The 15,772-nt window shown below is 40.3% G+C and overlaps 1 pseudogene; it reads left to right on the top strand.

The window, feature by feature from the left end:
- The first annotated feature begins 7,996 nt into the window (after positions 1 to 7,996).
- The window catches only part of LOC107116971, an 11,056-nt pseudogene continuing 3,280 nt past the window's right edge, over positions 7,997 to 15,772 (top strand).

Raw genomic sequence — 15,772 nt, 5'->3', positions numbered from 1 at the left:
CCCTGAGTGAAAATTTTCATATTCAAGGTGTAATACCCATCCATCTTTTCATTGTTTGATATTCAAGTTTGGTTATTGTGCCCTTAAAAATACATATGATGGGGGAAGAAAATGAAGAATTCCTCACATAACTTCCTTGCTCAGCATCTGAGATGGCTCTTCACTGAAATTAGTGGAGTGATCCAGAAACAAGACATGAGAAACAAGCATTCCAATGCCAAAGTCTCCCGGCTGATAAAACTCATGGGAAATAGGAAGGGGGTCTCTTATATGGGGTCTAATGCAACAAGTCTTCTGGCTATGGTAGATCAAACACACCTTGCAAACAACATGAGGCAGCAGCCCAAGCAGCAGCACCAAGAGTACTATCATTCTGTCAACAACCTTTCCTTTCAAGTCCCACATGACCCTATTTTCCTTCAACAACATTTACCTTCCTGGCAGCTTTGCAACCTACTTAGAATAAAAGTTGAACCTCTTGGTGCTATGACTTACAGCCTTACTGCATGCTTTTTCTCAATTCATAATTTTATTTTAATGCTGTTTCATGCATCTTACTTAAATGTCACTGGTGGACTGCTAAGGAGGATTCCCACGTCCTCAGCTCCACAACTCTCCCTCTCATATAGGATTCTACAATGTACCTAAAGGATCCGTCAAAAAAGGTTGGGTTCCCTTAGTCTGTACTCCTTCTCAGATGTGAGCACTGCCATAGCTATTTTGTCCTTCACTAAACTATTTAATATCAGAGTGGTACTTCTGAGCACTATGACAACAGGAGCATTGATTCTCAAAAGCTTATACTCTGAAACTCTAGTTTTTCTCTAGGGTGCTACTGGACTCAAATCTAAGCATTATGCAGGACTCTTTATAGCCACTTTCTGAGGGGTTTTTTTAATTTATCTTGTGGCTTTCAGGTATCCACTGGGCATTATATAGCTGGACAGTTACCCAGAGTCGAATTGGTAATTACAGAGGAGAAAATTGGTTTTTACAAGTGCTGATGTTGTTGTGGCACTGAACACTGCAAACCATTTGGAGAACATCCTCCCCTCTACCTCTGAGATCTCATCAGGACTCTAACTTGCTGCTTTGTGAAATAATCAGCATCAGGAGATGAGAGCCATAAGTTTAGGCTTTGTCTAAGTGGAGTATTCCCAGAGCATGAATGAAATTTTATTACAGCATCCAGCCAGATCAATCCAAACACTTCAGCAAGGGGCACCAAAATAAAATATTACAGAATATACAATATAAAAATATAGACTACACATAACAGATTCACTTACAAAATGCACTAAAAAGGAGAGATTTGCAATTTTACAAGTTAAGCTGTACTTTTCGAATGCAACAGCATGCCACCCAAAACGTAGTCACAATCTTAGTAACAGAGTGATTTTCATCAGATAACAGTTTATTGCAACAATCCGAGTCTGTCTGCCCAGGCATCTCTTCAATAAGAGGTTGAATCAATCTATCTCAAACCTCATTGTACCACTTATGTATAAGAATCATGTGTTCAATAGTTTCTATTTCCCCAGACTCACAATTACAAAGTCTCTGTACAAGGGGAACTCTTCTATATCTGCCCTCGAGCACCGTAGAGGGAAGAGCCTCACACTAGCCTAGCTAGTGTGAAGGCTTTCCTATATTTATTTATATCAAGGTGTGTTAGATATGCCATCGGGACCGAACGGTATCTAATTTGATTAGGCACTCTGAATTTAGGATATCTATCAAGATCTGCTTGTCTCTCTATATCCATTATTCTCTAACTTAGCCTGATCCCAGCTTATATCTAGAATCACATGAGGGGGAAATCCAAGTAATTGTAATTTATTGTGCACTGATTTCAACCATTTAGACCGAAAGTTATCTGATAGTAACAAATGGATTAATCCCTCTGGTTGAAAATTCATTTTAAGCCAATAATGGAGTGAGGCCAAAGTAATTTTGGCTTCCGTCTTCAAGGTACCACTTTCTAATATTATTAATGGATTTGCAACACATCTCGGGACCTGAAGGATAGCTCTAAGGAGTTTGGTTTGAACCCTCTCAAGAGGAGCAAAACTAGAAGAAGAGGGGCCAACTAAAGTGCCATAGAGCATTTGTGTGTCTGCATTTGCCTGAAAAAGGTTTTGGGCAGCTGGAACGAAACGAACCCCTTTTGTATGATAAAGCTTAAAGATGTTATTGACAGTTCTTTCACCTTGTGTTGCCACATACTACATGTGGGCATTTTTGCCCCCTGAAGATTGAAGGACCATGCCTAAATATTTGAAATGGGAGACCTGCTCAGTGGAATGAGTGTTATTAGACCAGGTCCTTTTCTTTTGTCTAGGGCCAGCCAGCTCATTCACTAGAGAAACAAGTTCTTTCTTTGGGTGGGGTGTTTGCAGGCCAAGAAGGATCTGCTGCCTCCAAGACAGGAGGAGAAGGGAGGGAAATCAGCTCTGCAGCTCCCTTCTCCACCTCTCCTTCTGGGTAGGGTTCCCCCATGGCCACTCCAGTGACATCCATGCTAAGCTATTGGAGATGCAGTCAGGTGCACCCCCAAGCTATGAACCTCTCCTTTTAAGGGGACTCCAGCCACATCCAGAACAGGGGATAACCCATTTCCCAGGTTCTTCAAACATGTTTCCTTTTTTTTAATTGTAAAAAAGATTACAATCATTCAGCACTTGGGAGGAAAAGATCCTGAAAGGGATTCAGTAGCGGAGTAAAGCGGAGTAAAATCAGCTTGCTGTAATTAGTCAACAGGTTCACAGGCAATATTGTTATATGCTATATTGTAAGGATCAGTCATTTGACTGCAGAATCATTGTGGGCACAGGGAGCTTAGGGGTGAGTGAGCAGAGTGAGCCAGATGGAGGCCTTTGTGAAACTATAAAAGGTGCACACGTATACCACAGACTTAAGTCAAATGAAAAACCTTAGATACAAAAAGAGAGCTTACCCATTTTAATTTATTAATTTTCAAGTCTGTGGTAGAGAAGGGATTTTGATTGTGGTCCTTAGATCAGGGAGAGGCACCAAGAAGGAGGAAGGGAAGGGAAATAACAGCAAACAAAATACACACATAAATGATTGGAATAAAAATAGGCCTCAGCTGTACTGATCACAGCAGACGGAGTATTTGGCACAGCATAGGGCAGAGATCCAAGAATCATCTGCCACCCCTGCCTGTGATGGGTGATCAAGGGTTAAAGCCTCACAGAGTCTGAGAACCTTTGAGTGACAGGCAGTTCAAATAGAATTCTGTGGAGAGTGAGTGAAAAAATGACAGTTGGGAACTGACAGTTGAGGGATAGACAGTTTAGCACAGATGGAGGACTGGGAAGGAGGCAAGGGGGAGTGAGAGGATCACAGAAGAGCTTCTAGTGAAGACAAGCAATCCCTGCCCAGTGAAAAGGGAGACAGCTCTAAAGAGAAGAGTGATCCCTTGGTCTATATATATATAGAACTTAGTTGTATCTTCCTGCCTTCTAAATGTGAAGTGTCTGAGAACTCAAACACCTATGCATGAGTGTGGATGGCCTTGACCCATCCACACCATGGCAGAACTCATGGTCCCCTCCTCCAGCTGGAGCCCCAGCCTTGCAGCTACAAAGCAGCCACTGGCAAGTTGGTATACGATATCTGAAAAACACTGTGAATTCCTTCTCACCTGAGCTTTCACATTGCTACAGAAGACAATTTGTGGAATAGAACAAGAATACATTAAGGCAATACATTGGTGATAATTATAAACTAATGAAGCCACTCAATGATGGATGCCTTGCCTTCAGGAATGACCATCACCAACAGTATCTCAGCATCAGGGGAGTACAGATGATTACTTACTTCCTCCATCCTTGGTCACAAGGGCAATCTATAGTAGGTTGCTCTGACAAGGATAGTAGTAACACCATCACGGACTGCAGATTACCAGCATAAAAGACCATCATTTAAAAATGAAGTAAATACACTATCTCTCTCCCTTTAAAACATAAGTGTTGCCTCTTGGTGTGTATAATGACAACTGCCAAGCAGATTACAGCAGAGAAAAGAGGGACAAGGTAAAAGCTGGAACATGTATTAAACACACAATAGTACCGCAAGAAGCACTGGGATGCACTCCAGACACTCCAGAACAATATTCTAGAAGTGACAACACAGAACTCTCACATTTTTATTAAGCCTTTCCAGGCCAAAATGTCTCCAGAACACCTCTAAACAGGCTGAAAAAGGTATTAAACAAATAATAGTACCACAAGAAACTGTGCAATTGTTAGAGAATGAACTTGATATTTTTGCTTTATGGACTATACTTATTGCTACACACACAATGGACTGTGCACACACATACATAGGCTCAGAAGAACTGTACACTATAGGTCACCTGTTGTGATGTAACAAATGGAAGATGCCTGCACAAGCCTTACATGTGTAAATAAGGTTTTAGCTACACAGTTACCAGCCTGGTAAAGAAGCACACACCTCCATTGTTGTGAGCAGTAAGAAACAACAACTTGAGCAGAGACAGTCCCCATTGCTGAATCATTTGTGGTCATGTACAACACATAACTGCTTTGTTCCTGCATTGGTATTTCCTGCCAAATGGACATTTGGTTCACAATGAGAATGACCAGCTTAATCAACACTACAATGGAGCATCCTGACCCCAAGGTTTTCACACCTGCCCAGATGCCATTCCTTGAGTAAAGTTTTAGATTACAATATTGGCCACTCCTTATAGGTAACCTCCCACTCCTATAGGCAACCAATAAGATTGTTTTTGGGATGGACTAACAGGTAGGTGGGTCAAGAGGTTGGCACAGCCACAACCCATCTCTTGAACCCCCTATAAAAGGAAAGGACAAGTCACCTAGCCCCTCCTACTTGATCAACTAGCATCCCCCGCAATAACCCCTGTCTGCTTTTTACTCTTCTTGAGTCCCACTTGCTATCCCCAAACCCTTGCCTCTACTTTGATCTCTTGATCTGCAGTCAAGAGACCCACACGTTCTGGCTAGTTCTCGTCGTGTGTGAACTCCCTTTAGTTTCCATTTCTCCCCATCCATTCTTCACTGGAACAACCAACCTGCAAGAGAGATAAGTATTGCCCATCATCACCCCCACCTACTAATGCAATTGTGCTTATTTTAATACTGTAATTCTAAGGAACTTGATTGAATGTGTGAGTGCATCAGTATTGTTTGTATGAGATTTATTCTTTAAGTAAAAGACATTTATTTTAACAACAACAGTTATCCCTCTCTGGTAACCCTTGGTGGGAACAGGACCTTGGTATAAATTGGCAAGAACCCATTTATAAATTGCCAATTGCTGTAAATAAAGCAATTTGGCTAACACAATGCCTTAAAAGCAATCCAGAACAATATTGTGGAAATTCAAACACAGAGATAGTATGCAGGCCAAATGTGAGAGTTCTGTGTTTTCACTTCTAGAATATTGTTCTGGAGTGCCTGTAATGCATGCCAGTGCTTTTTGCAGTACTATTGTTTGTTTAATGCCCGTTCCGCCCCATTCCAGAGTATTCTGGAGGCATTTTGGCCTGGAAAGGATTAATAAAAGAGTGAGAGTTCTTTGTTTTCACTTCTTGAATATTGTTCTGGAGTGCCTGTAATGCATCCCAGTGCTTCTTGTGGTACTGTTCTGGGGTGTTCTAGAGGCATTTTGGCCTGGAAAGGGTTAATAAAAGTGTGAGAGTTCCATGTTTTCACTTCTAGAATATTGTCCTGGAGTGCCTGTAATGCATGCCACTGTTTTTTGCAGTACTATTGTTTGTTTAGTGCCCATTCCGGTCTGTTCCAGGATGTTCTGGAGGCATTTTGGCCTGGAAAGGGTTAATAAAAGTGTGAGAGTTCTGTTTTTTCACTTCTAGAATATTGTTCTGGAGTGCCTGTAATGCATCCAAGTACTTTTTGCAGTGTGTTAATCAGAAAAACATAAGCATCTGTGAGCCTCCTAGAAACGTCACTTTGCCCAATGTAGGTGAAAGGATGCAGGTGAAAGCATGCTTGACTAGATGGATCTAGTGCACAGTGATGTCAAGGGAGTGAACACAATGAATGAATGGCAAAAAAGGGAGAGATGCACATCTCTAAAACCATCATCAGGTAGATAGGCTAACTAGAAATTAACTAAGGCTCTTATTATTTTCTCATAGACACCAAGTGGACAACAGCAACTTCTCTAACCTTTTGTGAGCAACAAGTAGTGAATTTGTTAATATTTAGATTTTAATCCAGTAGCATCTTAGAGACCAATAAGATTCTTAGGGTATGAGCTTTCAAGAGTCAATGTTTCTATTGTCAAATAACCTTGTTGGTCTCTAAGGTGCTACTGGATTCAAATAGCTGTTCTACCACCAATCGACATGGCTACCAGTGTTCCCTCTAAGTTGTGCTAGGAAACACTGGTGCACAAAGTTTTTGCTGGCTGAAGTTTTTGCTGGCTGCTCACAGGTTTCAGCTTCCTGCTCACAAGCCTCTTCCCCTCCTTTGGAAACAATGGAGGATGGGGGCACCTCCTTCTGGGGCCTATAGAATTGGAACCCCTGGTCCAATATTTTTGAAACTAGTGTTTGTTTTTGAGGAGAGGCAGCAGCAGCTATGCTGAAAATTTGATGCCTCTACTTCAAAAAACAACCACCTCAGATCCCCAGATCAATTCTCCATTTTAACCTATGGGGCCCATTGACTATAATAATCCTCATAAGCTATAATGGAGCAGGGAAAAATTGATATTTTTTGCACACCCCTATTACGCTTTTCAGTATTCTCTAAAAACTGCCTTGAGCTACAGAAAAACTGGAATATAAATATTTTAATAAAGAAGTAATTTTGGCAGGGTGATGATATTTAAGCAACATCTTGTTTGTTAGGTTAGGCAGGGTTCTGACAGTGATCGATCCACTTTTGTTAAAGTTGACTGTAAATCTGTCATATGTCACTAAAAGATATCCAAAGTAGACTGCCAGAGTCCCCCACCCCACCTAAAATACTGGTATGTTTTCTAAGGCTCAGTGCAGGACAACAGTACAAGACCAGGTCTACCAATATAATGGATTGGGGTGGGTAGGCCCATTCTTCGGAGGCCAGGTCTATCAATATACTGGGGTGAGTCGACCTGTTCTCCAGAGGCCAGGTCTACCAATATAGTGGAAATGGGCAGGTAGACCTGTTCTCCAGAGGCCTAATTACCCCGATAGAGGACAACATTTTCTGTAATGAAATTTGACTTGGTTCTTGACTTGGAAATAACCTTCTAAAAAACTAATTTATGTGATAGTCAAATGTAGACTCACAACTTTAATGCTACTAGTTTTTGTTTTTTCTCATGAGGTAGAATTTTTGCTCACAACACTGTGGAGCTTAGAGAGAACATTGATGGCTACCCTCTGAAACTGAAATATTCCAAACAAACTTCACTCCAGAACAGCACCCAAAGTGATGCAAAGACCTCTTATAATTAATATTTTGCCAAGGTTACCACCTGTTCCCCTCAGGAATATATCAAGTTTTGATTTGATCAAAGAAGAATGTGTACTTTAATTATTCTGCTTTACACTACATCATGTGCTGTACAATACTTTAGGGAGGTGATTGTGAACCTTGTCATTATCTCTGCACTCTATCCATCACCATTCTTTTTAAAAATATATATGGATTTTCTTTTTTAGATAATATCATACAAAGCCATGCTGGAAAACGTATATAGACCCTTCCATTAATGTGAATTCTATGCAGGCACTGAGTTCTCAAACTGGTTGCTCTCGCTTATGATTTACAGCCACATCACATCAGCCGCCACAAGCCATTTAAGGCAGGGTATTGTAACCGGGTGAACACTTGTTGAAAATGATTTAAAAACTACAGAACTCAGCATTGACAGGAAAAAAATTGCTCTCGGGGTGGTCATGGTGTTTCTGTTGCTCTTGTTATTGCTGCTTCTCCAAGCACAGTGCACGGCTCAAACCATTATGTGCCACATGACTGATCCCCTTCAGATCCCACATGAGTATTATCAGAAAGGTGACTTCATCATTGGTGGGATTGCTTCTTACCTTGTAACTTTATATCGAGTTATAGACTTCAAGCAACATCCTAATCCATGGGTTCTTCAGCTACCCGTGTAAGGATTTGCCCCGTTAGTAGGCCAGGCTATGTTCCGTACAGATAAGAAGTATTCCCTGCTAAAAAGATAGGCTTTCAATCCAAGACATGCCCAGAAGTTTTCCCCATTGAGTACTCCTATATAAATCTTCATATTGCATTTTTAAAATATGAACAATGTACAAGGATGCATGTAGGCTTACATATAAACTGTACATGCACTTCAATATCAAATTCTTAGTCCTTCATTTTGTCTTTGCCCCCTCACTTGTCTAAAATCCAACCCATTTCTCTTGCAATGGTTATGCTAGATTTTCACCTTCCCCTTAAAATGTACCACTCAGACTTCTTTTTGACATCCTTTGATGCAGTGTGAACAGCTTACAATACATTTTTTTTTCCTCTTCAGACCAAAACCTGAAGATAATCTGTGTGCCCTCTCCTTGGTATATTCTGTAAAACAGATCAATAAGGACCTCAATATTTTACCCAATTTCACTCTGGGGTTCCACATTTATCATAGCTATTTTGATGAAAGGATTATTTATAAGAGCACCCTGAGCCTTACTGCAGCCCGAGATCAGCCTGTCCCCAACTACAACTGTGACTCCATGATGAATCTAGTAGCTGTCATTGGAGGGCCAGACTCAGAAACATCACTCTCAATGACCAACGTCTTACCCATGTATAAGATTCCACAGGTATGAAATGTATGTGGGCTATAAAGTTCTTACAATGTGTTTTCCTCCCTTCCCTTGTATTTCCAGAGTTCTTTAAGGGCAGAAGAACAAATGAAAACAGAAATGTGCTTCTGTGATTCATGCAAAACAACAAGGTTGTAGTTATTGGTCACAGATTTTATTCAGGTAGTTCTTACCATTCTTCAGTATGCCCAGTACAGACCTATGGTGAGATTTTATTTGCGAGTATTGCTATACATTGGACATGGAATGTGGGATTTTTAAAAACACTTCTGAACATGTCATACCTTGCATGTATTGGTGTCTGATGAAGGGAACTTTGGCTTTTGAAAGCTTATCCCATGAAAATCTTGTTGGTCTCTAATGGACTTGAATCTAGGTCATCATCATGGCTATCCTCTGAAATTACGTATATAGAAATCACAAGGCTGATATTTCTATGGCATCTATCCCTTCGTTGGCTTTTTGACATGCTGTGCAAGGGAACCTTTACCTTTACTATGTTCACCCTAATGTTGGAAGGATTCCACTTCTTGTATTTCCAATCTCACTCACATTTGTGAATTGCTGTAAATCCTGCTCAATCGATACCCATCCAATTATGCTTATAAAATGTCTCTGAAGGGTTTTCTCAGCAGGTACATTTTGCTACACATGGCATATTTACATTATTAAAGTCTTACATCATTAAAATCCAGAGCTGCAACACACATACCCCAGAATACATGGGGTTTATAGATGGCTCTACAAGTGGAAAGCATTGTTTGTCTACTTTATTATTAAAGGTTTTTAAAAAAAATTAGTATGGTGTTAAGCTATAAGCACATGAGGTGAAAACTCCTAGACGTAGTGTAAGAAATATTCTGCAGAACTCTGAACTCAGTGCTACCATTGTCTCTCACACTCAGCATATAATCTGCGATAACAATGCAGAGGGGAACAAAGTTTGCGTACAGTGGCATCTTTACAACCAACAAAGTTTAATTCTGGGTATAAGCTTTCATGTGCATGTGTAACCTCATGCACACTTCCTCAGATGGCTGATGGGGTTATTGCAAGGCTAGTCAAAACAGTTTCCAAGGAATATTATTTCCATGAGTATTCTTATGAGCAGATATGATGATTTGAAGGAATTATATGTTTTGTCGTCCAGTATCCTAAGCAGAGGCATATCTCACAGTAATTGTTTCATATCCTTCCCTGGGAGGAAATGAGAATTTTATCTCAGCATCTGTTTAAAGGTAATTATAATAATGGAGCACATGCTACTTGATGTTAAGATAGACACATAACAGACACATGATCGTTAGTTGCATATAACCAATGTGTGATCATGTCTGCAAATATTTATATTCCTTTCCTAACAGGTTGCTTACTCTTTATTTGCTTCAGAGAGATATGATAAAGCCAAGCTCCCTTCCTTCTACCAGATGGTTCCCAATGAAGGACATCATTACAAGGCAATTGCCCAGTTACTTCTGCATTTCCAGTGGAAGTGGGTTGGGATCATTGCAACAGACGATAGAAAAGGAGAGCATTTCATACAGACGTTGGTTCCAATGCTGTCCCAGAGTGGCATCTGTGCTGCCTTTACTGAAAAAATAGTTACCGTGAATTTTTCTTTGCAAGTGCCTAATTTCAGAGAACACTTTCAGAATATGGCCCTTTTTTTGAACAAGTCACAAGCCAAAGTGCTTATTGTATATATAAACATTCATACCACTGTTCCTTTGGGATTACTGCTAAAAGCATCAGAAAATTCAGAGACACCTGTAGGTAAACTGTGGATCATGACAGCCCACTGGAATTTTGAATCAGAGAGTTTGCGATGGGCTTTTCTAAGACGTGTTCTTCATGGTGCTTTATCTTTTGAGGTTCATGCCAGTGTTGTACCGGGGTTCCAAACTTTCCTCCACCTCTTAAGTGCTCATTGGCCAAAATCGACTGATATTTTCAGGGTCTTTTGGAATCAGGCATTCCACTGTCTACTGCCAGATTTCATGGAGAATGAAATCAGTTGCGCTGGGGAAGATAAACTCAAGACCTTTCCTGGTACTGATTTTCTAACAACCTTAGCTGGCCAAAGATACAGCATCTATAACGCTGTCTATGCCATAACACATTCTTTGCACTCCATGCATACATCCAGACTCAAACCCAAGCCAGTGATGGATGGAGACAAATCAAAGCCTCTGCATTTTCAACCCTGGAAGGTAATATCTGAGTTCCAAGAAGCTTTCTATATTTAGTATTTTTAGGCTGCAATCCTCAGCAGGTTTACTTAGAAGTTAGTTCCAACAGGATTTATTTGCAGGAAAGTGTACTTGAGATTGTGTGCTTAATATATTTAAAAGCTAAGTAGTGGTATGCAGGCTGCTTTGAATATCACAGAAGGGTTGTTAGGTGACAGTATGGGGAACCCCTTTATCCATGCAACTGTCATGCTTTCAAAAGCCTTTTTGAAGGGGGGGCAGAGATTCATAGAAGCAGGATTACAGAACTGAGAATGAGCAGGGAAGCACCCCAAATGTTGGCAAAATCACATCCACTTGAATGAGATGGAAGGTCCAATGTGAAATATAGTTCCCCCATTATGTTCACCTGGAAAATATTGCTGTGAAAATTAACACAGTCAAATCTATCAGCAAGGAAAACAATATTTTTCTTTCAAAAACATCTGCTCGCAAAGTCTTAATATGCAGCAACCAAAAAAAAGATACCATCCTTCACCATTTTATAAAAGTTTTACATCTTCCAATGTAGCTTCACCATTTCCTGAGGGGCCTCTCATTTAACAATGGTGCTGGAGAGGAAGTGTCTTTTGATGAGAATTGCAAAATAAGAACTGGGTTTGATATTGCAAACTGGGTTATGTTCCGAAACAAGTCCTTCTTACGAGTGAAAGTAGGATGGACCGATCCACAGGCTTCACGAGGCAGAGAGTTCACCATTAATGAAGACATTATCACATGGCACAGCACATTTAACCAGGTGAGATCTGATTGTAGGGACCAAAGTACAAACCTAAACAATGACATGTTTCAGTTCCAGTTAGCGTACAGTTAATATGTGAAACTCATTGCCGCAGGATGTGGTCATGGCTGCCAACTCAGAAGGCTTTCATAGGGGAATGCACCAGAGGTAGTATGTTTGTGGGTTTCCTAGAGGTAGCTGATTGGCCACTGTGTGAACAGAATGCAGCACAAGATGGGTCTTTGGTCTGATCCAGAATGGCTCATGTTCTTATGAATGCACACAAACCCACAACTGCCTGTCACTAAGCATGCTCATTGTCCTCCCAAATCCACAGAACATTGAGAGCAGTCTGCTGTTTTTGTTTGGATATTTAGAACATGCCAGTTAAAATGACAGGGAGGGAGAGAAGAAATTGTTCTGCCCAGTGCACTAATCTGAAAGTAAACCTGGGGAGCCTCAAAATTGGCCACTGGCTCTGGAACATTATAATGTCATGGGGAGGAGTTAGGAATGTTAGAAGTGAATTATCATTTTTCCCTTCACAGTTCAGCAGTAGGATCCTGATGTGCTAAGAGGGATTTCCTAACCCTGTACCCCTCTCATCCTGACAATTCCTCCGTGACTCTCAGCTTGTTAAGGTCTGGCCAGTTTTAATAACAATTACACAGCTATTACAATGTTTAAAAGGAGAAGGAGGAGAGGGAGGAACAATAGATTCAGGCTGGAGAAAACAAAAGTGTTCTTCACTCAGCCAGTCAATTAATTGTGAATTCATTTCCAGTGAACTTAATGATGGCCATGAGCATAGATAGCTTTAAAATGGAATTGAATAGATTTATTCAGGACAGGTTCACCAGTGGCTAACAGTCATGACAATTTTTTTAAAAAAACAACCTCCACAGCCAGAGGTGGTAAACCTCTGAACACCAGTATTAACAAGCAACACTAGGGAAGGCCTTCACCTCTGTGCCCTGTTGTTGGCCCTACAGGACAACTGATTGTTCACTTTGTGAAACAAAATGGTGCATTAGATGGACTTATCAGCTCCAGCAGGGCTTTTCAAGTATATGCTTTTCCAACAGTCTGTTTGTAAAATGTTGTTATGTAAACTTTGATATATCCAATAGATTTCTTTTAGCCTAGCTATGGAGTTGGCTTTCTCCCTTGCCATGTAATACTATGATCTATAATGCCAGCTCACAGGCCCGTAGCCACGGTAGGGTATTTGAGGGCATTTGAGGGTGGTGCCCCACCACCAATGAGCCTTGTCTCACTCTGTGAGGATGCCAGACCCCCCAGACCCCCACAATGGTGGGGAGGCTGGGGAAGGAAAGGGAAGCTGCCCTGCCACTTCTGGTCAGTTTCACTCTCCGCCAACCAGCTGTTATGTTTAGCAGCTGGTGGGAGGGGAGTAAAACTGACAAGAAGGGGCATGCCGGCTTCCCCGTGGTCATGGTGGGGCTGGGGAAGGAAAGAGAAGTTGCCGTGCCACTTCTGGTCACTTTCACTTCCTGACCAAGAGCTGTTAAACCTAATAGCTGATATGAGGGGAATGAATCTGATGAGAAGGGGCTGGCCAGCTTCCCTTTCCTTCCCCAGCCTGCCCACTGACATGGGGGGGGGCTGGGGAAGGAAAGAGAGAGAGAGAGAAGGCATGCCAGTTTGGTGTAGTGGTTAAGTGCGCAGACTATAATCTGAGAGAACTGGGTTTGATTCCCCACTCCTCCACTTGCACCTGCTGGATGACCTTGGGCAAGCCATAGTTCTGGCACAGCTGTTCTTGAAAAAGAGCAGTTCCTGTCAGAGCTCTCTCAGCCCCACCTACCTCACAGGGTTTCTGTTGTGGGGAGGGGAAGGGAAAGGAGTTTGTAAGCCGCTCTGAGACTCCCTTGGGTAGTGAAGGGCGGAGTATAAATCCAATATCTTCTTCTTCTCCTTCTTCCTCTTCCTCTTCCTCCTCCTCTTCTTTTTCTTTTTCTTCTTCTTCTTCTTCTTCTTCTTCTTCATCTTCTTCTTCTTCTTCTTCTTCTTCATCTTCTCTCTCTGTCTGTCTCTCTGTCTCTCTCTTTCTCCTTCACTACCTCACCCCCACTAATTTAATTAAGTTCCCCATGCTTGCTCCCCTGCCCCAATGTCCCTATCCCTGCCCTGCCAGCAAAAATTTCTGGCTACAGGGCTGCCAGCTCAGATCTAGTATCCTTCAGAAAGGAATGGATCTGAGCACTAGGACCAAGTGCTTTCTGTAATAATACCATGTAACAAATACCCAAGAGTGTTTCAGAAGAGCTTTCCAAAGAAAATAGTTTTGCTTAGGTTTACAGTTACAGTAACAACTGAATTGTTGGTCATTTGTTGGTAGATAAGAACTGACATAAATTTAGGAAAACAAATAGAAAACTTGGCCAAACGGTCCAGTTTTCCCCCAACAATTTGAATGCATGTTAATTTTTTGACATTTTTAATTAGAGATATTGTTCGATTTGAGGCTTTTAAAATGTGTGAGGAAAGTATTTCAAAAAGTATTTCATATGGCTTAACATTCATCATCAATTCATATGGATTAACATCCATCATCAAAAAGTAAACTTCAGGTTTGAAAGTGGAGTTTAATTAGGTTTAATGTTCAAACAGCCAAATGCAACATTTGTTAAATTTGAATGTATGTTACAACTTGATTTCATTCAGATTTAGATTAGGCAATAAGAAGACTATTTTACTAAGTATGGGGTCATGTCTTCCACTTTCCTGTTCATTAATAGGTGACACCTTCTTCCTTGTGTAATGAGAAATGCCTTCCAGGTTACAGCAGGAAAAAACAGGAGGGGAAGCCATTGTGTTGCTATGACTGTGCTCGATGTCCAGATGGAAAGATTTCAGACCAGATGGGTAAGAGAGAGAAATTATGCCTTACCACATCAAGGAATATTTTATCTGTTTCCAACACATGTCATTTGGTGCATGCACTTCTTTTGTGAGGGAGGAAGTAACATGTGCAGGTGGGGAAAGAAGAATACATTTTTAGATACCTTTGTGTTTTTTTTTAAATAATCTATTAGTTTTTCAAAACATAAAAAGGACATAAAGAAAAATTTCCAAAAGCAAAATAATTCAACAACATATAATACAAATAATGATATTTAAGTGTTTTCTCTCATCTTATCTATCACATCCAATATAGCTCAATGTATATTTTCTTATGTTCAACATAACCCAATTGTATACCAACCCCTATTATGTATTCAGTCAGGATAACATTTTTACCTCTTCATGATTTAACACAGATAGGCAGTCCTTTTGCATTCCAGAATAGCTCATCATATAGTTTATTCCGTTCCTGGAAACCGTTTCTTGTATTTCTATATTTTTTCATTCTATACCTTTTATATTTCCCTGTAAAGTTTCTTATGAATTCTAGGCCTCCTTCTATTCAGGTATCTGCCTATTATTACTTTAATTTCTGTAGCAGCTTTCTCCTAATGGTATTTAGAGATCTTCAGTCTAACTGCACCAAATTTTTAACAATGTAGATAAAAGCTTTTCCACCAACAAATAGGTTCTTAAGCATTAACCAAATATCAGATGTCTTCATATTCAGCATAGAAATAAATTATAGGCCTCCTTCTATTCAGGTATCTACATTCAGACTACACCAAATTTTAGCAATGTAATCAGACATTTTTCACCAGCAAATAAGTATTTAAACATTATACTTTAACCTAAATAACTAACCATAGGTATCAATTGCCATTCATATTCAACATCTATGTACCCCCTCTTTTAATACCTTATACATACAAAAATAAATTATTTTATCACCTACTACATATTATTACTTTAATTTCTGTAGCAGCTTTCTCCTAATGGTATTTAGAGATCTTCATTCTCACTGCACCAAATTTTTACCTAAAAGCATCCTCCTAATACTATTCAGGAGTTTTCATTCTAACACCACCAAACATAAAATTTTCCATTAAC

This window comes from Gekko japonicus, unplaced genomic scaffold (assembly GCF_001447785.1).
Source record: "Gekko japonicus isolate JY-2015 unplaced genomic scaffold, Gekko_japonicus_V1.1 scaffold3260, whole genome shotgun sequence".
Taxonomy (NCBI): Eukaryota; Metazoa; Chordata; class Lepidosauria; order Squamata; family Gekkonidae; genus Gekko; species Gekko japonicus.
The sequence above is the reverse complement of the archived record's forward strand: the minus strand, read 5'-3'. Positions and strand labels throughout refer to the sequence as shown.